Below are 24673 nucleotides of genomic sequence, written 5' to 3'. Positions count from 1 at the left end.
ATGCAGGTCACAAAACTTATTGCTGTTGATCGGAGTTTGGAGGAGACTCAGAGTGTGAAACTATCAGGAAAAGACAGATATGTGTTTCTTCTTGCTGTTATTTCAGAGTCTTTGCTGATAATCTGATAGATTATTATGATAAATTAATGTCCCTATATGAGGGTGTGGAAACCTTTCTGCATCTTTTATTAAACCATCATTTCAAACTATCAATCTTTATCATTTTTTTCATCTTTTTGCAAGTTGGTTGCGCCCTTAGACAAAGTAACTCACGGTTTGAGTTGAGTAGAGGGTCATCGATTTGTTTTTCTTGGTGCAATCACAATCAAATTCTATCTACAATTCACTCCAACTTAAGAAAACATGTGCAAAAAGAAAAAACTCAAGCAAATTAAGAAAACACCTGCATCAATTTGACAACATGACAGCATTTAGAAAATGCAAATACACCGCAACAAATTGGAAATGTTTCCAGAGGACACTTAAAAGTGATGCACATGTCCCATCATACTTGTTGTTGATGCAAATTTTCAGTCGCATACTCTAATACAATGCTAAATAAATCAAAAACACAAACTTTTACCTTGTTTTCCAATACAACTGATGAAAAGAACCTTAATAGAGCTGTGACTGAAAATCTGCAGCAGCATCAAGCGTGTCTGGACATGTTTGTGATATGCTCTGTTTTTTTTTCCTGTTTTAATCTCTTTGATTACCTTTATTAATTTTGTGTTTTTTTTCCTGTGTGTCTTATTGTGCTTTTTAGTATTGTTCAATCAATCAGTCAAACTTTATTTGTATAACACTTTTCATAAAAGACTTTGTAATACAAAGTGCTTTACATTGGAAAAAATAAAATAAAATAAAATAAGAAATGGAATAAAAAGCAGAAAATTACATAATTGCATAAAATGAAACTATAAAACCCCCGTTATTCACTCACTTACCCAAAAACACAAAGACAGAAAAAGGAAATTCTGACAGGAAACAGAATTAGAGGACTAAAGAAATTCTATCATGAATAAAAATGAGGAAACACAGAAGCTAAAACTAAAATGATAATTGATTAAAAAAACATAATAAAATTAAAAATACTTGAAATAATAGAGGGTAAGAAAGGTATACATGTACATAAATATATAAAATGATATAAAAATATAAAATAAAAGTAGGATAAATTATATAGTATAATGACAAAGTGTAACATCAGGTGCATAATAAAATCAGCTAAAACAGGGTAATAAAAGGAAAAAGCATTAAACAAAAAACTGAACTAAAATGTAGAAATAAAACAAAAAAAAGGGGGTTAAAATAAGTTAGAATATAACATAGTATAATAATAAATACAATCAGCTAAAAGCCAGATTGAAAAGGTAGGTCTTAAGTTTCTTTTTTTGTTTGTTAGTGGTTAATGTCTTTAAACACTATACTGGTTTTGTCTTCATTGATATTTTTATTATTTTTGCTCCTGTGTTTGTCTGGAGATCCTACATGTAACCATGGCTGCATTGTCTACATACGAGATCAGCTGTTAGCAGCCTGTAGCATGTCAATGATGTCAATGCTAACTGGTGCAAGGCCTGATGTTCCCAACAAGGTGAGGAGAAGGAGGTAAGGACGACGTGCTGGTTCTCAGGTTTGAGCTAAGAAGTGACGACATGAACCTGTCCTTCCATCCATCGTTATAGGAAACATAAGATCTATCTCCAATAAGATGGACGAGCTAGCCATGCTAACCCAGCAACAGAGGGAATACCAGAAGGCAGAGTAGCATCATGCTATTCACAGACATGGCTAATAGAGCTAACACTGGACATCAACGCCACATTGGAAGAGCTTCACCTGCTGTGAGCAGACAGGATCCAGGAGACAGAGACTGAACAGACTGCTATTCTATTCTATTCTATTCTATTCTATTCTATTCTATTCTATTTTATTCTATGTCTTGTGTTGTATTCTGTGTTTCAGTTTGTGTTTCCTGTTTTATTTTGTAGTTCTTGCTCCTTGAGTGTCTAATTTAGTTTCACTACCTCCTCTGATTACATTCATTAGTTTCACCTGTGTGTCTTTGTCACACACATGTGCTAATCAACCCTCTGTGTATCTAGTCTCTGAGTTTTCTTACTTCTTCAGTTTGTTTTTACCTCATGTCATGAAACCTCTGCATGGATGTGAATTTCTTCCTTCCAGTAAGTGTCGATACATCATTTCCTTTGTCTGCATCTTTTTTTCTTGTCTCTAAACCCAGATAAATATCTCAACACTAGTTTTTAAAAGTCTGAGGCTCTAAAAAAATGCTTTTGATGCCTTTGTCAGCATGTTTCTGTAAATTTTAGTGCGTCTGGATGTGTTTGATCCATGCGTCTGTTTGCTGCTGTGGTTTGAACCTGAATGTGTTCACACCTGTCCTCTTGTGGTGCCAGTAAACACAGCTCAGGAAGTCATTGTTAGTTATGATTATGTTTGTATGAATGTGTGTGTTCCTTGAATTCAGAGTCTTCAGAGGCGTCTTAAAGGCGAAAAAGTATCAGGAAGCAGAAAGAGTCAGACGTGAACTCCTGACCTCCTGTGGGAGGCGAAGGTGCCGAGTTTCAGTCGGACTGTGAGTTTAATCTGAGAGCAGAATCATGGATATCATGTAATATCTCACATCGAACACTGGAAAATCACACAGCAGGGGTTTCATTTTCTGACTCACGCTGCTACTGTTACTAGAAATACTGATCTGTCTGAGCGTGGGGAGTGAAAAAAGCTGATCCCATTCACAGGCGCCGTGGACGTCTGTTGTGTGAATGGAGTGAGAGGAGGAGACCTGTGAACGTTTAAAGTCGGCTGAATTAACTCCTCAGCCCCTCAGGCTGTATTAGACCATAATTACATGGTTTCATGTTTTCCCTGACTCATATTTAGCCATGTAATGGTTTACTCCTGCAAATATTTTGGTCCAGCTGGCGCTGCAGTGTAACTGTAGAAGAGGAGCGCTGCGGTGCGGGGCTGTTCCCGTCGACTCACGAGTGGAGTGTGTAACATTTCTGAGAGAAATCCAGGCAGACCTAATAAAATCATGGAGTGGACACATCAGGGACTGAGAGAAACAAACATGTCACGTTTAAAGCTGAAGTAAAGAAAATATCAAACTTTTTTAAAGTTGAAAAAGTTTTCAAACTCCCGCAAACTACATCCGACTGAGCATTCAACACTAAGAAGTGAAAATCTAAATTTTTAAATGAATTTAATTGTTTTTATTTGGTCATTCCATGAAGAGTTATATCATTTTATGCTTTTCAAAACATTTTAACTTGATGTATATTGTAGTTGATGATTTTTGTGAGAAAGACATTAAAACGCCTGTCCCAAGTTGCCATTTGGTCCCAGATATGCGCCTGATCTGTGCAGCATTTGAAACAGATAAACAGCAGAGGTTAACTTGAAAAGGGACTGGATGTGATGTCTAACTATTAGAGTGTCCAATATAAATGTTTTTTTTTTTTACATTCAGGTCCAAAAACATGAAAAGATGGCTGTTTAAAATGTGTAGTAGCTGATAAAGGGAAATGACAGCTGCATTGTAATTCCTGAAACCAGCGTACACAGACTCAGGGCTGCTGTTGGATATGAACATACCCGCCACTCACGTCACGTTAATAAATACTGATCTGGGGGTGAAATTTTTCAGAACTTGGCCGTTCAGTGGATAGTAAGATCAGGAGCTCACCCAATCAGAGGCACAGCTCAGCTGACGTGACCAACAGGTGCCTTATAGCTGTACGCAAAGCCCTTGCCACTACCAATATGGCCGCTATAGCCAATCTGCTTCATTTTCCGTTTCAGAAACAGACGAGTGACGTCGGGTAGACTACGTCCATATTTTATACAGTCTATGCTTGGCATGAGTCACGTCTTTATGACAGCTGGTGCAAGTGCTCATGGGAAATGGAGTCTTTTTCCCCCCAGAAATACATTATCTTTTCTGTACAGTCATCACAGTGCCTTTGAGCCGAAGCCAGGAAGACTACTCCCATGTTTTATACATTCTATGGAGGTTACTACTATTTTTCAGTCATACATGGGTTTGATAAATGAGGGCTGAAATGAGGAGCATGTCTGTTTGGAGTTTGCATGTTTGTCCTGTGCTTCTGTGTTGTCCTCATAGCTTCTATGTGTCATCGCTGTCTAAAGACCCATTTCCACCAAGCAGTTCGTCACAGTACAACACACATTTTGTGGCGTTTCTTTTGTCTAAAACCAAGACAGGTCCCCAAATTACCAACCTAACCATCCCACTTTTTGGGACCCTTCTGTTGCCGTCCCAGACATAAAGATCTGACCCCAGAAGGAGGAGCTAGAAACACTGCAATCTGCTGATTGGTGGAAAGAATCGTCACTTCCCGTGCGACAGTGGCTACTGTACTTCTCCTCACTGCTCACAGTCTTTCTCTGAAACAAAGTTTGATTGTTCTTTCTAACTTAAAGTTATGTGCTAATCACAAAGAAGGCAATTTGCTTGATCTCTTCCAATTGCTCTTTGTCTTCTGTGTTGCATTTCCTTCTTTGTTGGATTTATTAGCGGGGTAAACTGTGTCACGCTGCTATGCTGTCACTCCACTATGTAGTGGACACAACTAATTGCATCAGGCTTAAGGTTGTGTTATGCTTTCTGCATGAATGTGACGCGCGGAAATGAGACGCATGAGATCCACAGGGGGCGTTGTATCACAAACGTATGTCAGAGTACTAAAGAAGAAGAAGTCTAGCTTTATTTACAACACATTTACATTTCTGTTACTGAGATTTTTCCAGGTTCTTTTAACCAATTCCTCCTCTTCTCCACCGGGAGTAGCCGCAATTTCATGCCATGAATTATTTACCACTGGGTTATCACGGTGATCTCTGTGTGAAGTCTCAGATGCCCATATTTCTGTGCTTCAACCACTTCTTGTCCGCGCATCTCTGTCCAGCAGGCTAGAAATTTTTGAGTGTGCGTGGTGCAGAAATTTGCGAGGGGGCAAAGGCGCAAAAATGACGTCATTTTTCCGTACGAGGCAGGGCGAACCCCGTGGACACGTCAAGCATAAATCAGCCTTTAGATGCTACCTTTACCAAGAAAGGCACGGCTGGCTGTGGAGATGCAGACAGGATCAGGCTTTACCGATCCGACCTGTACCAAACTGTACTGATCCAAACCCGACCGTTTGATGGAAACAGGCTCTATACAATCAACCTATGTAGGATGTAGCTTTTCGGCCAATAACTGAACATTGGGTGAGAAGGTGGGCACTGCAAGTGAGAGGAAACAACTATTTTCCCTGGTTAGTTTTTCTCTGAACCAGTTTGTCTACTCTCAGTATTTGATTCTGATTTACTAAAAACATTTGCACATCTGTTGATTCTATGATTGTTTACAACAGTCAAATATTTGTGTAAATACACAAATACAAGAGAAACTAAAAAACAGACACAATGCAACCTCCTCTGTTGGTATTAAACAAAGTTCAACTTCTGACTGTGATTCCTAATGTCTAAATCTAGTTTCATCCCATTACATAAGATCGGTTTTGATTTAGTTCACATATTTTTTTTTGCCAACCACGTAAAAGCTCGTCCAAGATTTTCTCTTCTATTCACGTTCTCCGTCCACATCCTCCTCTGTTTCTTGCTTCTGCTGAGAGCACTGTGCTGAAAACGGTAACAGGAGAAGTTTGTCTTCAGGGACTTTCTGGCAGAAAGTGGTGCCATGAAGCATTAAGCAGCTCTCACTGGATATCTGCCCACTCCATCCAGGTTACACGGCTCCAGAGCAGGCGTTCAGGGTGCGGAGGGGGCGACAAAAGACACAACATCTGCCTCTTGTGGGACTAAAAGTTAAATGTGTCCAAACACCAAACATAAAAGTTGCCGAAGTAAAAATAAAAACCACACTGAGCAAAAAAAAGAGAAACCAAATCTCTGCTCTCGTTATTTAACAGTGTGTTAACCCATCTGTTGCGTTTATAAACTTTACGGTCCCGACCAGCAGCGCTCCACAAACTCCCCCCTCCCCTCAGGAACAACTGGTCAGTCTCGTGGTCCAGATCTAATGAGGCAGACATTATTGTTGGCTGCAGACTCAAGCATCGCTCTGACGCTTTGTGCCAAGATGCCACTCTGAATCCTCTGCTGCTGCTTTCCATCTGACTGCCAGTCTGGCCGCTCCGCACCGTGTGACGCCCACCTGTCCATCAATCTTTGTTTGCCTGTCTTAAGAGCTGTCCGCCGTCGGGCCAAACCACACAACCATCTGCCCTGTGCCTGGCTCCTGTCCTCTGAGACATGGATCATCAAAATGTTATTCCAGTGTAAACCTCAGCAGAACTCCTGGAACCCCTGCGCTCTGGCACACTCCTGTATTGTCTCTGAGACGACAGGAGGGAGAGTTTGAAGTCAGCTCCGTACTGTAAGAAAGGTTTCCTCACTGGGAGTCCTGAAGGCTTCGGAGGGAGCAGGATGTCAGGTCAGAGGGCCCAGATTCATCTGTTGTAGCAACACTGAGGACATGTGGCCACACACCACAAGGACTCCTGCAGCAGTGAGCCGGAACGATAAGAGCTGCTGGTTTCTGTCTGTCACCAAACAAAGCTGCTTTCCTTTTCTGGTCTCGCTTTTTTATAATTTGGTGCTTGGAACTGCAATTTTTGTCTAAAGTGTGCTCGTATCCAGATTTCTTACTTACTACTGTGCCGTGTTGAATACTCAATCCTGATTGGTCAAAACCCCTTGACAATGGTTATGAATCTCAAAAGCATAAGCAACACTTAACACAACCCGATCATATATATTACTCAAAGCAGTGTGATCAGGAGGTAACAGTGGTTTGTCTTTGAAAATTCTGCATCGATTTCCCTTTTTTGAGATAAAGACCAAGAAGTAAGTATAGTAAAAGAGAAAAAAAAAAAAAAAAAAGTTAAAGTAGCTAGTTGTCTAGTTGCAACCTCCTGAAATGAAGCAGATGTGGGAGTGCTAAAAGCTGAAGTTCACTTAGTGTCCACTTGAGGCTGACACCGGAAACCAAACGCACACCAACAAAAACACGTTTAAACCCTAATTACAAATAATAACTTTAGTCTGTTTATCTCATATCTTTATCGGCACACTGTGCAGTGGGTTGATGGGTCAGGGTGGGATTTTTGTACAACTTAACAGTTTAGAAAATAGATTACAAGTTGGCTAAATCATACACTGTAAAAGTCTTTGCACACCAATATATGGCACAACAATGTGAGAAATTTTGAGGGGTCATATCCAATCTCCAATCGATGTCTTTATGATAGTCTTTGTAGTCTTTATGCCTTTTGTCGTAATAAACCAGATGCTGGGACACACACACAATCACTGTTGAATGTTTAGGTACCGTATTTTCCGCACCACAAGGCGCACCTAAAAGCCTTCAGTTTTCTCAAAAGTCGACAGTGCGCCTTATGATCTGATGTGCCTTATATATGGATCGATATTGATTACATATTTCCCGCACTATAAGGCGCACCTAGAAGCCTTCAGCTTTCTCAAAAGCCAACAGTGCGCCTTATAATCCGATGTGCCTTATATATGGATCTATATTGATTAATCATGGCTACTGTAGTCAGGGGGCGTCGTCGGAGTAACAGCGGTAAGCAGTAAGAACCTGTAAAGAGGAATTCTGCTAAGTGCTAACATTAGCTCACAAGCTGGCCTGGGCTTCTTCTCTTATTTATTGTTAGAGCAATATAGCGCCCCCAAAGGTCTGGCATTTGAACTGATCTCTGGAAACGGCTTTTGCACAGCGCGCTTTTTTTGAAAACGGCACAGAAAATACTTGGATAGGAAAATGTGCAGCTCCGTGTGGATGTAGCCTGAGTTTGACTGACTTATTGACTGTTTTGTTGACATTCCCTTTAGCACAGCTCCATCTAGTGGATGCATAACGCAACCCCAGCCACTACTATAGCTTATTCTATGCGCCTTATAATGCGGTGCGCCCTATATATGAAAACTGTTTTCAAATAGGCCATTCATTGAAGGTGCGCCCTATATTCCGAAGCGCCTTGTAGTGCGGAAAATACCGTATGTGATGTGTAAACAACAAGAGTTTTGATTGGTCAGATGTGTACTCATCGCAAGCAAAACTTTGGAAAGATTGACCTCGGTCTGACAAAATAAAAGCAGCAATTTCACTCAGCAAAATAATTTTGCTGGCATTGAAAAACAGTAGGTTTGAAAAAATAGATAATGTGTGTAATATTCATATGAAAAATACGAGTCTGGTATGCTTATCTTATCTTAACCCACCATGAACACAGAGCTCTGCTGCATTTAGCAAGTTACAACCGCAAGAAAAAAACGTCCCTTTAACGGGCAGAAACCTCAGACAGAACCAGACTCTTGTTACGAGTCCACACAAGCTGATAAAGTTTAGTAGTGAAAAGAGAGATCTGTCCTTTCTCTCCGCTTATGACAATTTCTTGTGTAACCCAGGTCCCATGTAGTTAGGTAAGAATCTAGAGTGGTCAATACGATTAGACTGGGCCTGGGCTCGTTGTAAATATCAATACAACTAATTTTATATTACTCAAATAATATTCACTGACAAAGATGACCAACCACAACAATACTTTAAATTCAATAAACCTTATTAGGTTTTATTTTGATAAGCAAATTGGAACTTTTATATAAATGAAATGAAATACTCACTTTCAGTCTTTTCACAACACAAAACAAATGTGGCAAGAAAAAAAATTATTGAATTTGATTTAAATTGTCCACAACCGTCTCTTAATACCTCGGGTTTTGAAAACACACTTTTAACAGTCTTTACACTTATAGTTCAACACCATAAAATAAATGTGGGCCCACACACACCTTAATGTCACCAGTGGCGTGGCGTGGAGATTTTTTTTGAGGAAGCCAAGTGAGACGAAAGCCTCTTATCTGTATTTTTTTTAGGGAGTGGGGTACATAAAAGGCTATGCTGCAGTTTGTATCGCTATTTCATGTAACGGAACGACCTGTTAGAGCGCCCAGAGAGCGCTCGTTTTACTTACTTTGAACACCGACACACGCCCTTTAGCTCTCCCACCCTCAGTCACTCATCCACACACGTTCATTGTCCTCTTGACTTAGCTTAAACATCTTATTAATTCATTCAACCGCCCACTTAAACACACAACCAGCCGCTTCCTGCACACTGCTAATGTGCTAACCTCCCTGATTTCATTCAGTGGCTCGATGATGACGATACTGTGATTTGATTGTTTTGAGGCCAAAGACGGGGTGGCTTCCCTTGTCTTGGTCAATCACAGATGAGCAGTGTCATGACCACGGCCTCATCTGATTGGTTAATCATTCTTGTTTTTTTCTCAGCGTGCAGTATGGTATTTTCACCACTCATTAGCCACAGAACATTTACGAGGGCGCTGTTTTGCACATTGTAAAATGCTCAATAACTAGAGGAGAGGAATAAGGAAGAGATGACGGTGACAAAACACAGAAGAAGTATCGAAACTGTTAAAAAGGAGTATTTTCATTAAATCACTGCTACAGTCTAAAAAAAGAGAGGAAGCATGGCTTCCCTTGGCCTCCGGGAGAAAACGCCACTGAATGTCACACTTATTAAATGATCGATCGCTCGTTGAGGCCTAAAAACGTAAAATGGCTTCACTCACAGTGGAGCATAAAATAAAAGCACGTGCATTGGTTCAGTACTCACGGCTCCCTGGTATGTTAGTAGAGGAAAGGGGCATACGATGGCGGGGACTGGAAATGGCAATGGCGTGGCTTTTCGCAGGCAATCTGATCACACACACAGGCGGGAATGGCACTCAAATGGAGATGTCTTCAAGGAAGGAAAAAAAACAGCAGGGCCGTCCGTGTAAAACTCCAACTCCTTCCTCCAACGTCCGTCTCCTTAAAATATAACTAAGCTGAGCCACAGTGCCACACACTATATCGGGTTGAACTAGCATTAGCTCTGTAAGCTTCCACAAACTAGCATGGCGCTAATCACTTTTCAAAGTCCGTTTTACACTACAACTGTTAGATATAGCACACACAAACATCATATTTACCTTTAAGTCGTTCACACAAAGTTTACAAAAGACCAACGAGCAGTCGACCTCCACAGAATTAACTTATAATGCTCCCGACGCGACTAGGCTTCCTCCTCGGCTCTCCTGATAGTCTCTCTCTGCTTCGTCAGTTAACACAGCATCACACACACACACACACTGTACATGCCCTAGTCCCGCCCCTTACACAGGGAATCCATTCTGATTGGCTCGTGAGTATGACATTAACCAAACAAGATATGGGAATTAGACTGATTGACAGAAAACATGGCAACAGGTTAGGTTTCACACAAGAACATGTTTTTTTTTACTCCTGAAGCACAGAGGCTTTTTAAACGTAAAAAAGGACCTTTATGAATATTTATCTTTTTAACTGTAAATAGTGATGTTTTTTAAACTGTAAATATTAGGAACACTTTAAATAGCCATATTTATTCATATTTAAATCACAATGAACTTCTATGAACATCTTAATTTATGAAATTTTAATACTTATTTAACTTTGAAGATTGATTTTAGGCACTGTAACCTGTATCATTTTAATCAGGGCTACACTTGTATTCATTTTTTTAGTGATGTTGGACACTACAGTTCGACTGGCAAAACTAAACAGGAGAGTGATAGAGCATGAGCTAAAGGCTAACATAAGAGCTAAACTATTTGCGATAACCCAACCCACGGTCAGCAGTTATTCTGCAGTGGTCTGTTCAAACTTGAGAGTCTATCAATAAAATGAAGAGTGAGGTTACGTTAGCTCTGATTGGTAGATGACTGGCAGGACATAGCTAACCAGGATTCACTAACGTTACACATTACAGACACATAACGGGTTGTGAGGAACACTCAACAGTTGCAGAATGACTTAAAGCTCAAGGAGCTGGTGTCCTTAAATGTTTTTAAATCCAAACTGTTTTTGCTACTGGTAAAAAAGAAAAGGTTTTTTAATCTCAATGGGACAAACCTGGTTAAATAAAGGTTTCATTTAAAAAAGAAATATAATGTCAAACTGAGTTTACAAAGCTTGATTGTTGTCACCTTGTTGCCTTGCATCTTGGAAAAAGGTGACCTGAGCAAAGAAAAGTAGTGTTAAAAAGAAGATCTGCGCCTTGGCAAAAGTGTCATCTTTATGGCAGCTGGTGCAAGTGCTTGTGGGAAATGGAGTCTCCAATCAAGAAAAAAACACTAGCTTCTCTGGATAGTCCTCACAGTGCCTGAAAGCAAAAGTAATAACCGTCCCAGTTAACTTTTCATCGTACTTAGGGTTTCTACCGATTTTGGATGAGGAGCAGGATTGACAAGGGCGACACTCTCTGCCTACTCAGCATCACTCTGATGAAATGAGAGATTTATCAGTAACCGTGGTGCAGACAGTAAAGACAGATTCACTCCAAACTCCAGAACATCTCTAACCCTTTTAACCCAAAACCTCTCCATCACACTCTTTTCACACACTCCTTTTTTCCCCCCAAAGTGTCTGTGCTCTTCTCCTCTCTCCTCTCTTGTCTTTCTTTGAAAACAGCTTTCAATTTCCTGGGTAGCCGTCTTCAAAGGGGAGCGGGCGGGGGGCAAGAGGCCGAGTAGGATGCCAGAGGCACAGTGACAGCTGGGAGGCAGGAGTCTCCGAGAGCGAGATCAGAGGGTTCGAGTTTCTGCCCGCCACAGACACGCTGTCATTCTCCGAGCTCCTGCCCCTGCTGCTTTCACACACACACACTCTGAAACACACACTCAAACACAAACAAGTGCAGACAGAACACACCAACACAGCTACAGAAAGCTGGAAATGTGTGTAAACAGAGTTACAAACACAGATACTGTTAAACAAACTCGCACCGTGGATCTGTTTCAGCGGATGAGAGAACGGTGCGTTAAAAAAAAAGAGATGGTTGTTGAAGTAGGTCAAAGCGAGCTTCCCTGCAGAAGTTTCCCAGAAGCACCTGCCCTCACTTGGCGCCCTTCACCCCCAGCACCAGAGGTCTTCTGAGGCTGCAGCGCGTGTTGCAACATCCAGCTTTTATTCCCAGGTGATGATGTAAGTGTTGAGGGAAGAGAGAAAATAATCTTATTCAATTTACATAATGTGTTGACTTTGGAAGCGATACCCTTCAGCTGGAAGGAACGCAGGACCTTTTCATTGGCAGCTCCTTCGCTCAACACATTTTAGTGATTAATGCGCTCAAACCGACTTGAAACATCTGTCCTACTTTCTCATCTAACCGTCTTCTGGCGTAAAGACTCAGTATGGGTTTCAGCTTGTCTGCTGAGCGGTGGCTCGGTGTGCTTTCAAAGCCCAACCAGGTAACGGCGCTTTGGCTTTTGTGATGCTGCCACCAGCGCCAAAACGACGAGGAGCGTTTGAAGATCCTGGCGCCGCATTACAGCAGCATCTCTCCTGTTTAATCATACCTTCCCCGGTGGCTTTGGAAAGCAAATTACGCTCTGATAGCGCTGGGTAAAGTGATGCCAGGCTGTTTTGTTGTGAAGCATGGCAACCCCATCCAGCCCCTGGAGTGAAGTGACATCAGCGACCACGAGGCTCCCGTTTTTTTTGCTCTGGAGGATCTGTTTGGAAAAGCTCAGTGACGCTTTAAAAACCAGAGTGTTGAGCGCTCTCGTATTCCCAGTGCATCTCACACTCTCAAGGAAAAATATGCAGGAGTGGTGCAAAAAAGCCTGGGATTGAGTATGAAAGGGAGAGTGGAAGAAAATGAGACAGTAGGGACTCCAGCTACAGGGGGGAGGAAAAAAAGGGGGAGTGAGTGAAGGAGAAGGAGAAGGGGGGAATGGTCTTTGTTAATCCCTCCACATCTGGCTTCTATTAGTACGTGGGGGCCGCTAAAATAATGTTTTTCACCCTACAAGCCTTTCTGTGCTATAAATTACCCACCAGCCACTGTGCCTTCCTGACTGAAACTCTTTCACAGAGCCAGTGTTCGTTTCTCAGGCCGTCGGCGCGGCTCCTCCCCCTCTCGCTCGTGTCTCTTTTGCAATTCAATTTCAAAACTCCCTCTCAGAGCGGCTGCAGAAAGCGGGGCCTGCTTCCTGTCAGTCTTCTTCACATCCTGTCCGCGCTCTGGTCTTAATAACTCAGCCGATCTTAATTCATTCAAACGTCTTCCTGCGAACACGGTAGATCATCAGTAACACCCGGCGTTTAACTGTTACAGTTCAGTCGCAGAGCGCTCGGCGTAGAAAAAGTGAACCCTGGCTTCGTCCCATCCGTGACCTCAGCGTCATATATTACTGCATGATTTGGACACAAAGCAGTCCCAACCCAAACCTTTCACTGTAAAACCCAAAGGAACAACTGAAAACACATGTCCTCTTCTTATCTTTACTGAATGAATCCAGAGCTCTGGCCTCGGGCAGGTAAAAGCAGAGGATGTGCAGCTTCAGTCGTAAATTATGAACTCATTCTGGAGTTCACGTTTTCTGATCTAAGATAGTTTTCTTTTATTGCACATGATGTTTCTTGGAGAAGTTCTTAACCCTTCAGATTTGAACCTAACCTGTGCTTAAATTAATAAAATGTTGGGTGATACAGCCTCAAAACCAGGGCCACAAGGTCACCAAGATTCCACTCAAGGCGCTGGTTGGTCCTCTGTCTGACGCCCAACCACAACCCAGGTAGCCCTTTAAATAAATGCAAAAAGTCCCTTAAAGAAAATGCGAAGAAATTTTTTTTTTTGATCAATGTACAAAATATGGTAGGCTTTTATTTTGAAAATACAAACACAGGAGTGCTGCAAAATCATGGCCCAGGTAACAAGCCCACACACGACCGTACGTGATGTGACGTGTAGTTTTATAAATGGTGATTTGTGTAAAGCTAACAGGAAGCCATGCTAACAAGACTAAATTAAGCCTGATTTTATTTCTTATGTTTGCAACATGCAGCATAAATTTAAACAGCTCATAGATTTATGAAAAATCAGAATCATGTATTGAGCTTCTTTTGTTAAAGGCTCCATGAGGAGTTATCATGATGTGTTGATTCTGGTGACTTCTTTAGATGAAGTCTGTAGTGCTTTCCTGGATGAAGACTGTTGCTGTCTTAAAGGTCCCATATTCTGCTCCTTTTCTGCAGTTTAATATGGATCATTGATGTCTTTATGAAATGGTAGTCACATGTTTTGGTCAAGATAGCTAATAAATGAAGCACAGCAGCATTGTTTCCAGGCTCTCATAGCCCCTCTGTTTAGAACGGTCTGATTTAGTGGGCGTGACCTTCATATGTAAATGAGCCACCGCTGATACCGCCCCGCTCTTCCACGTCACTGGGAGCGGCGCCACGAGCTCCAAGTGCACAATGTTTAGAAAACAGTGAAGCTTGTTTACCGTAACATTACAGGCTTAAACAACAGGCTAACCGCAGCTAAAGTTAGCATCCTGGAGCTAACACAGAGGAAAAGCTCTTCCATCTGCTCCACAGCACACAGCATTTATAATACTCACATTTCCAGGGTCCCAGGTTTGTTGGAGGATGGTTGGTAATGCACCTGGATTCAGGACCAGTCTGTTCTCTAGCCCTCTGTTGTACTGTCCAAAGCTGGAAAAGCAGTCGGCCGTGAAGTGACTAGCACACACATGCACAGTTTTACTGAGTGTAGCTGGAACATTTCCTTGATAAATGAACTCTAATGTTACACATTATGGACATGTCTTAGAGCACCGGGTTGTTAGAGCTACATATGGACGGCTACTTAACAACTGTACGAGCCGACAGCTTGCTTGTTGGAATGTTAGCTAACAGATACGTCGTAGCTTTTAGCGCTACATCTAGCAGGCTACTGACGTACAGTACAAACTTACGTTTGCTTTTTGTCATGTTTCAAACAACAGCGCTACATAACTACTGATAAGCACCTTACCTTGTTGCGTTGTATCCGGTAAAAAAGTTGACTTGAACAAAGCAAATTAGCTCAAAAACAAACACATGCTTGGTTAAAAATCACATATTTACCCCAGTGTTCTTGAGTCTCTGGGCCAGAAGGTGGCGAGGCAGTCTGAGTCAAACAGATCCTCCTCATAGCATCTCAAGTTTATCTGTCTTAAACAAAACTTCCACAGAAGATGTAGTTTGGCTAATTCTGCTCCAGTATCTAAAGGAAATATTCCTCCTGCTCGATGAATTACTTTTCATAGGCAACAACAAATACTGACACTGCTTTTTTTTTGTTAAAATTCAGTTTGTAGGTCATAAACAGGCATTAAGATGAGTGAAACTGTTTCCAAGTCAGTTTAAAAACTTTGCAAAGGGCCTTCAAAAGAGATTAACATTACAACACCCTCCTTTGTTTTTTGTTTGCAGGGCCCAAATAGACATTTTTTTTAAATTTTATTGCTGAAATGTTTGAAAATGGTGACCTGCTTCTGAATAACAGGTACAAAATGCCTCCACCTAAAGACTGAGCTGAGAACAAAATGTGAGTAATGTACAGAGTTCACTGATGGGGCTAATCCTAGCTCAACTTTTACAGCAGCCATGTCCGACGTCATTTGGGAGTGGGCTGGCAAATCAAACACACATACCGGGCCGGATCCCTCACAGCGCGGACTGTGTGCTGTGTGTTAATTCTGCTGTTTGCCTCCTGAGTGCTGAGACAGAGGAACATGTTAGTTCTGCCATGATAACATAATAAAACTCTTCCTGAAGCAGCGTGAACAACTGCGGGGCTTAGCATCTGCAGGTCCACTAACAGAACTGCTCAGTTTTTATCGTATCGTAGCTGAATTTCTATTCTTAACCCGAGCTGGAGGTCAGATCCGTGGCCCTCTTTGGTCCCTCAGGGGTAAGACGGTCAGCCACATCTGATCTGTCAGAGGCTCACCACCATCAGGGGTGAGGCAGAGTTCAATGTGCAGAGGTGCATAAAAGTAAAGTGCATGTATGGAGCTGGAGACATGAGGTCTGAAGGCTGGTGAGAAGGCCAGGGCCAGGTCCCGAGGAGGAGGAGGGAGGGAGGCTGGTGAGAGGGGTGAAGGGCAGCAGGTCAGTGCCTCTTCACCAGAAACACCAATTAGATAAATAAGAAGTGACAGCCTGAGAGATGAAAGGGAGAGGACCGGCTAATGCGCAAATTCAAGTGGTAAAGATGAACTGGGCGAACCTGATTTTATAGCCATTAGGCACCTGTTTCTGGAGGGCAGCTGGTCCTACCAGGAGGCCAAGACTACCCCAGGTGATCCCGATACCCGGGGCACATCTGCTCTGAAACTGGAGCCATACGGGCTGCAGCTTCTTTTGATGGACGCCCCATCACTGGAGATGCTTTCAGGGATCAAACCGAGCACAGTAAACCAGAAATCCTGCGTCTTTTTACTCCTCATCCTTACACCTTCATCAGTAAGAGTCAGGTTTTCTTAAAATCCTAAGAGTCGCCAAGGGCTGCAACTAACTATTACTTTAGTTATCCATTAATCTAACAATTATATTTACGATTAATCAATGAGTTTTAGTTGGTGACTATTGTTTGCTTAATGATATATACAAAGAAACAACATATTTGAACATAATTAAACTGACCAGATGCTACATTTATAAAGTATAACAAATGATATGAATGTAATGTCACTTAAAGAATCAACAGTTTGGGCCAAAAAGGCAAATAAATAAAAATGTGTCCTCAATCTTTTCACCTGCAGGTCAAACAGTACATCCCTCTGCCCTATTACTATCTGTAGCAGCTAACACTAATGCTAACGTTGGTTTAATGAACTTCTTGTGGTTTTCAAACAGGGTGATGATATAACAAAAAGACTAAACAAGTCTTAAAAGACAAACCATGCATTTTACAACTTATAAAGGAAGTGTACATGGGATTTTGTAGCTCCTTACCTTGCTGTTGAGCTCCCCGGCTCGTCATCGATGAGTCCAACATGTTTGCGTTTTAAGTGCCGGATCATTGCAAGTCATTTTTGTGAACGTTGCAATTAAAATGCTCTGTGCTTTTACTCAGCGTGAAATACTCTAAAACTCTTTGATTTTTTTGATGAACAGTTTCTCTGGCTCTGCCATTATTTGCGTGTTTGCTTGTCTACACTCCAGTCCAGTAGATGGCGGTAATGCACCTTCAGCTAGTTGCCAACCGCTAAAAAATCTGTGAAAAGGAAGAAGACAAATAAACTGAAGACAAACTAATACAGTAATGACGCAGCACAGTGTATCGGTTATGGAAAAACATTGTCGACCATAGACTGTAAAAAAAATGGACTTCATCTTGCTCAGCGAGAAGTGAGGTCACCACAAAAACTTCTCCCCCTGGTGGCTGGCTGCAGTATAGGTAAAAAAATCCAGCTCTCCAGTCATTCTAGATGGGCTGTGGTCAAACTTTAAAAAATTAATACACCTGGTAGAAATGTTTCTCACGTCTGATTGTTGTGGTGATTTGAAGATATTATTTGGTTGCCTTGTAATCAGGTCTTCATTTTTCTAGAAAGTTTCGTTTTTATTAGTTATACGAGGTTAAAAACAAGGGTTTACGTCACGATTAACGATGCTTGACAGCTGCTGTTCTCGTGTATTTTTTTCGCGGATTGTAAAATATGTCTGGTTGCATAACTGCTACAATGGCTGCGCCTATGACGCGGCTTCAAAACCGTACAATGGTAAATGGCGGAGCCACGCTGTCCACTCTACATACAGTCTATGTTGTTGACGCTTTTGTGTCAATTTTTATCAGTTTTATCGATTTGTTGTTATAGCCCTAGAACGGTCTACCTCACACTGAGACTGGCACTTCACAGGTGCTGCCCGAGCATCACCAGGAGAGAAACCCTCAGAAGAAGAGAGACTGAGGTATCGGATATCCTCTGAACATGATTTATGTGCTCTGATGTGGTAGCGTTTGGCAGCGTCAGCTTAACTTCTGATTGTTTGAAGTCGTCCTGAGAAACAACGGGATCATATGATCCTCAGGAGGGGAACGTTGGGACATATTTCAGCACGCAGAAACTCAAGCTGGTCACGGCGTATCATCTGGATGGAGCTCATGTCATCTCTGTGCGGGCACCCTTTGTGTCAACGGGCCCTCTGCCACATATTTTCATGTGCCCCCTGTCTCTTCCGTCTGTCTCTCCATTACTCCATCCCATAATTACCTTCTGCACTTCACTCAGTGAACCCAATCCCTCCTTTGCCTGTCTGCCAACTCCTCAGATGTTCAGAGAGAGCCATGTCATCAGCCTGCTGAGAGGAGCTGGCCGAAGGATCCACTGTCTGGACTTTTCTTACGGAGACGTCTGCTTGAGTCCCACAGTCTGTTTTCATGAATAAAAAGTAACGATGATCTCCAAAACAACTCTGATTTATTGAGCGTGAGCTACATTTCTGTGGTCTGATTATCGCTCATTGGAAAGCGGCTCGAGCTGCGGCTGTCTGCCTCCTTGACGCCTGATCATCCTCAGGCTTTCTGAGTTTATCTCAGCTTAGAGTGAGAATGTCAAGATAAGAGATGAGTAACCAGATAGACAGTGTGACTGCTGAGGCTGCAGACGAGGAGCAGCATGGGAACATCCAGAGAAAGGTAATGAGAGCAGGGAGACAAACATCCTTTCAAAGAGCATATAGATGTACGTCAACATTACTCAGGAGTCTTAAAGCAGCGTCATTTTTCTGTCATGATCCATGGGATTATTGGCGTGGAGGTGGGGTGTGTGTGGGGGTATGAACAGGGGAGGCTATTCCTCCATGCAGGGGTCTAAAATATCAAAGCCAGAGGGCTGTGAGGAGGATGGAGAGGGTGGATGCAGCGGGAGAGTTTGGGGATGGTGGGGGTTGGCTTTTGTTCCAACCCCTCCACCAGGATCCCCTGAAAAGATCACCGAGCAGGCCGATTCGTCACAGCTCCCAGCTCTTGCCTCTGATTGGTTCCGGCGGGCCAGCAGATGTTGGAGCTGCAGCAGGGGGTTCGGATGATTCCAGATCCTCGCTCTCACACCGCGGGACGGTCTCACAGCACCAGCAGCTCTCACACACACAACCTGCTGAAGCTGAGGCCCACGGGCTTACAACAAACAACACTCGCTTGGGTGACTCTCAAAGACAGACGCACTCTCAGCGCCGCTCACTTCAGCGTCCTTACATCCAGGATGAACACGAACGCTTCCCTCGAGAACATGTTTGCTTTAGAGCGTCTTTATGGGTGTGAACTGACCGTGTGTGAATCCACTTTGAGGCGCTATTGACAAACTTGACATCTTGTCATGGGGTCACAGCTCTTTTTGGTCTACTGGTTAGATGATCTGACATAATTTGGACTAAAACTAGACTTTTTTTGCTGGATTCAGCAGCACAAACATAACACATTGGTCTGCCATTGTTACTGTTGTTGTCCGGTTTGATAGTGGCAATTTAAGTTGCTGCAATGGAAGTGTAATGTGCATGTACAAAGTGGAGCCTGATGTCAATGTTTCCGGTGAAAAATCTGGCTTGCTCATACACGACAATGGTGACAAACTCCACTCCACTCCAGAAAAACTTGATTCTAGGGGTCGTTCTCAAAAGTTTCTGTTTTAGGCTGGCTGATGGCTGATTTACACTAGACGTGTCTGCTGGGTGTCATGGCTTTATGCAGACAAATAACGTCATTTTCGCATCCCCAAAAATTTCTAACCTGCCGGACAAAGACGCCCAGACAGGATGGCGGAAGAACAGGATCTCCTAGTGGTTAAATTTCAGAAATACAAGCATCTGTATGACTCTTCCCTCCAAACATAAGACATCGGAAAGACATGCAGATCACGACAGTATTGGGTCGGTCCGTCAAAGACCATATCTTGACGTCAGAGCAACATGCAAAATAGGTATAAATTTTGACTTCAAAATCTGACTTTTTTGGACGTTGTAATGACGTTCAGCATTTGGACGTCATTTGCAGACCAAATCAAGACGTCAATGAGACGTTCAAAATGGATCCAAACAATTTTTTAGATGTTAATCCGACCTCCATACAACGTCCGAAAAAGATGTAAAAAAAACGTTCATTCTGCACCTTCAGGAGACCTGATTTGGATTTTACAAATTACGTTAAATAAACGTCATTTCAACGTCACACTGAGCAGTTAGCACAGAGATCACCATGCTAACCGGCGAAGAAGAGAAATCGTTTAAAAGAGCCCGGAAAAAAAAAATCTCCAGGACAGATAAGTTGTGTTGTGAGCAAAGCCAAACTTCTTTGACTCTTGTTATGTACTCTAGTAGACGTACGTTTGTGATACATCGCCCCCTGCAGTTTGTGAATAGACACAAACAAATGCTGCGAAGGGTGTTAAAAAGCATAAAAGCCTCATGTGTTTTCTCACGCGGATCATGTGCGCCTCAAAGCATACTACAGCCATTAAACGCTGTCTTTATGTAAATGAGAGGTACTTTTGAGTCTCATCCTGAAGAATTTTTGAATAAACGGCCCCAGAACAGATATCCTGCTCACCTTCTGGACACTAAGCAATGCTACAAACTGAGATTACAAAGTTTCCTTGTTGTGTTTCAAAAATTAGCTTTACACACTTAAAAATCAATACATTACCTTGTTGCTTTGCATCCTGGGAAAAGTTGCCCTAAACAAAGAAAAGTAGAGTTTAAAGGAAATCTTGATTTGATTTGATTTGACTTTATTTATTTCATTCTGTCAAAAAAACAAGACATTTAGTACAAAAAAATAGAACTTATCGACATGAATGAACAGGTAGCAGAAATAAGAAAAGTTATTGTTTTTTTTTCCTACCCTTCCCTCAAAAAATATTATTTACAAATCACCTAGTGTAAAAAATTAAAAAGAGCTTTGGGACATATTACACTTTATTTGCCCCTACAAAAAAATAAATTAACTGAAAACAACTAAAAAAGCAAGGACCCATAAAAGACCTCTATTCCGCTCTCCAAAACAAATGCATGCCTTGGCACCAAGCGAGAACCTCCGGTCTAAGAATATGAGACAATGCCGAGGTGCTAAAATCTGCTGTTTCTCAAGTGTCCTCTTGAGGCTGGCTCCAGATGTACATGAAGTCACATTCACACCAAGCCAAAAAAAATGTTTTCAAAGCCGAAATTAACCTATTTACAGCCTGGTTCAAAAAACGTCTCCTGTCTGAGTCGCTAATTTTACTATCAGCACCCACTGTACAGAGGGTGAATTTTTTTCTCACTCGTCCGTTCAGAGTATTAAGATCTCAAGCTCGCCCAATCAGAGGCAGAGCTCAGAGTCATGTGACCGACAGGCGCCCTATAGCAGAACAGGAAGCCCATGCCACTACCAATATGGCTGTGATAGCTGATCTGCTTCATTTTTTTGTTTCAGAAACGCACGGGTAACGTCGGGGAGACTAAGTCCATGTGTTATACAGTCTATGCTTGGCATGAGTCACGTCTTTATGACAATTAGTGCAAGTGCTCATGGGAAATGGAGTCTTTAACCCAGAAAAATATTATCTTTTCTGTACAGTCCTCACAGCGCCTTTGATAATGTTTTTGGATGTTTACCAGCAGCTTATGGTGCACATTGAATATGGATTGAACAAATATTGAAAAACTGGCAACTAGCAACAAAGAAGTTGGGCTGAGCCAATCTGCAGTGTTTTGACGAGGGTAAAGAGGAGATCATCACTTAACATAACGTGCTGCTACAAAGATCCACAAGAAGGCCCAACAGAAAAAGGTGAAAGCAGTGATGAGGCAGCTTGAGAGATATCAGTACAACTGATAAATTAATGGTTTTATTTCCTTCCTGTTAAAAAATATCTCAAGTTTTTCTCAGATTGAGGTCTGTGGTATAATTTGTCAGTTACCTTTTTGGGAAAAGGAGAGGGAACTTATGTAATAATTTGTCTTTATTAAAACAGATCAAATGCTCTTTTCTTCTGTTTTCACTCTTCATACATCATACCCACACTGACATGGCGCTGAGCTCCAAACTAAATATTTTGTCCCTTATTTGGTTGTGAAGTCTTGGCAGCACCGTCAGTCTGCTTCAGGTTTGCTCTCATTTTTTCCACTAACAGATCTAACAGCTGAAGATAAAAGGAAGAGATACCTCCAGCCTAATATCCCATCCAGCCCCCTCTGAGTGGACTAATTAGCCTGATCAGGAGGATTACTCGTCTGTGTGTCTTTCAACTGATCCTGTTTCCCGTCTCTGCAGCTCTTTATCCTTATCTTTAGCTCCTCTGCAGCAGATAGCGGCGCAGCGTGCACGCGCAGAGTCAAACCTCCTGAAGCCTCAGCTGGAAAAAAAAAAAAAAAAAAAAAAAGCAAAAGGCTCTGCAATTTGGTCAGGAATTGTAATTGCTCTGCTTTGCATCAACAGACTGATGCTTGCTGAAGGATCTGGGTCCAATACAAACCCTTTCTGGTGGAGTCAGAGAGCCAGATATGCTATCTGGAAAAATCTGCAGGCTCTGGAGCTGAAAACAGTTCCCATACTGTCCCTCCTCGGCTTGGCGAGAGCTGCGGAGTGAGCGGCCATTTGGACCGTCTCCTGCCTTTTCCCTTTCTCTTCCTGACATGTGTTTTTATGCACAACAAAAACAAACAAAGAAATCAGAATAAAGAAGAAATGCAGCGCTGACAATAAAGAAAGAAAACTCCAATAACTCATCCTTAGACATATTGAGCTGGAACAAATCCAGCACAAACTCGAATCATAGGTTAAATCAGGCCATGACTAATAAATCTCTACAAGACACTTTTTATTTCTGTTCCTGATTTTTAATAAAAGAACAGATTTAGTTTCTGGGTTTACGTTTACAGTTCTGGCAACCGCCCATGAGTAGAAGTGTGTGTGTGGATGTGTGTGTGCTGCATGCAGAAAACAAATTGGAAGGCCAAGAGACAGTTTCGACGAGCATCTCATGAGATTTATGGGTCAATTTAAAGCGCAGCGTTGTCTCCTGCAGAAATAAAACAGATGTAAAGCTGATGGCAAAGCTTTTATTGACAATGAGGCGGCGCAAGCTAAAAAACCTGGACGACCGCCATCAAAAATGAAGAGCAGCAGCAGAGTTTGGCAGGATTTGCTCGTGACTACAGTAGGTGTGTTCATCAGAACCATACAGCCACATCCCAGAGGCCCCTGGAGCTGGAGCCTATGTGTTTAAGATGTGAAGTTTGTTTTGTGTTATTTCTCTGCATGGCATATTTGCTGCTTAACTTCCTGGGATCAAACGTCTCCGTGTTCCCTCCATGTTTTTTTGATTCCAGGCAGAGACGAGCGGCTAATGCTGAGCGACTTCAAGCAGAAGAAGAAGGCGCACGCGGGAAGGAATTCCTGATTGATTGAAATAATGAAGAGTGCAGTTTGTCGACATTAAAGCCAGGAGGTCAAAGGGCAACGCTTCCCCGAGAACAGACAGGAGTTGTCTTATCCGCTCAGAATCAGCCTGCTGCGGCTCGGATGCGCGTTCACTCTGCTCTCTTTGAAGTTCAGCGCTCCCGTAGGTGAGGCATGGCGTGACTCGAGCCGAACGGGGCGAGGAAACCTATGAGGGGAGATGTTCTGGTTGTGGTTATCGGAGCGCGATGCTGGCATCCAGGCAGCACAGCATGTTGGAGAGATAACAGGCCTTCAGGAGGGGAGGGGGAACCAGAGTCAGACCATCCACCTTTAATACAATGTGACCGGGCCTCCACCCGGGTCGCGGACAATTGAAGTCTGAGCCAGTAATGCACATCTGTGCCTTATTTTATTGCTGTTCAATTTTGCCTTGGTATGTGCAGCGGGCAACAAACAAAGCACAGTTCCACCTTGTTCCCATATCCCTCTCTGCTTCTCCTCCCCTCCTCCTCCTCCTCCTGCCTTCCTCTTCCCCCCGTGTGGAGACCCCTTTGGACACACATAGGCATGCAACACAGAGAATGCAAAGGTACAGATCTTATATTGAAGCAGCATTCCAGTGAAGCCCCCACAAGGTAGATGACAGGGTTTTACTTAAAAGAAAAAAGGCATGCAGGGGGAGACTTCAAGTCTGAAGAGGATATTAGAAAAATACATTGGAAAAAGTTGCCTCTGGCCATTTTTTTTTCACTTTCAGAAACAATTTTGTACCTTTCCTTCAGAGGGAAAAGTGTGCTCAGTCGAGGGGGGCAGGAGGAAGGGAGGGATGCTGGTTTTTTTTTTTCGTAGGTCTGAAGTGCAAAGGACGTAATGAAAACCAACTGGCAGGCCGTCACTATCTATCCATCCTGCTGCAGGAGTGCATTGACATGGAGAGGAAAAACAGGCCCGCTCCTAATCCAGCCAGGCCTGCACTCCTCTTTCCCTCCCTCCCCCTTTCCTCTCCATCGTTGCATTTCATTTTCGAGATAGAAAACAGCTCTCTGACTTCGATAATGTTTTCACAAAACAAGGGAACGGCTGGAGGCTGGATGCTGATGTGACTTGATGTGGAGCTTTTCTGAGGATATTGATGTCTTTGTCTGAGGCTGGACCTGCAACAACAACGTTAACTGAATTTAACTTGATTTCCAAACATCATAACCAAACTTCACTTTTTTTTCACCCTAATATCTCAGTATGAGCTCAAATCCCCTGCAGAGTTCAGTTTGATCTTTGATTTGTTTGATATATTAAATCTTGCTGATTCAACCAGGGAATGACGTCAGG

At 42.5% G+C, this 24673-nt stretch overlaps 1 protein-coding gene across 3 annotated transcripts in view; it reads left to right on the top strand.

Annotated features, from left to right (window-relative positions):
- The first annotated feature begins 2132 nt into the window (after window positions 1–2132).
- cdon (cell adhesion associated, oncogene regulated) overlaps window positions 2133–24673 on the top strand; it is a 92004-nt gene continuing 69463 nt past the window's right edge. For all 3 annotated transcript variants that reach the window (XM_074680124.1, XM_074680123.1, XM_074680122.1), the window contains exon 1: window positions 2133–2189. The gene's annotated coding sequence lies outside the window, so the exon portion shown is untranslated. The remainder of the gene's footprint in view (window positions 2190–24673) is intronic.

Source organism: Halichoeres trimaculatus, unplaced genomic scaffold (genome assembly GCF_033239565.1).
Source record: "Halichoeres trimaculatus isolate MK-OKI-2021-1 unplaced genomic scaffold, fHalTri1.1 fHalTri1_scaffold_9, whole genome shotgun sequence".
NCBI lineage: Eukaryota > Metazoa > Chordata > Actinopteri > Labriformes > Labridae > Halichoeres > Halichoeres trimaculatus.
This window is presented reverse-complemented; position numbering and strand designations above follow the sequence as displayed.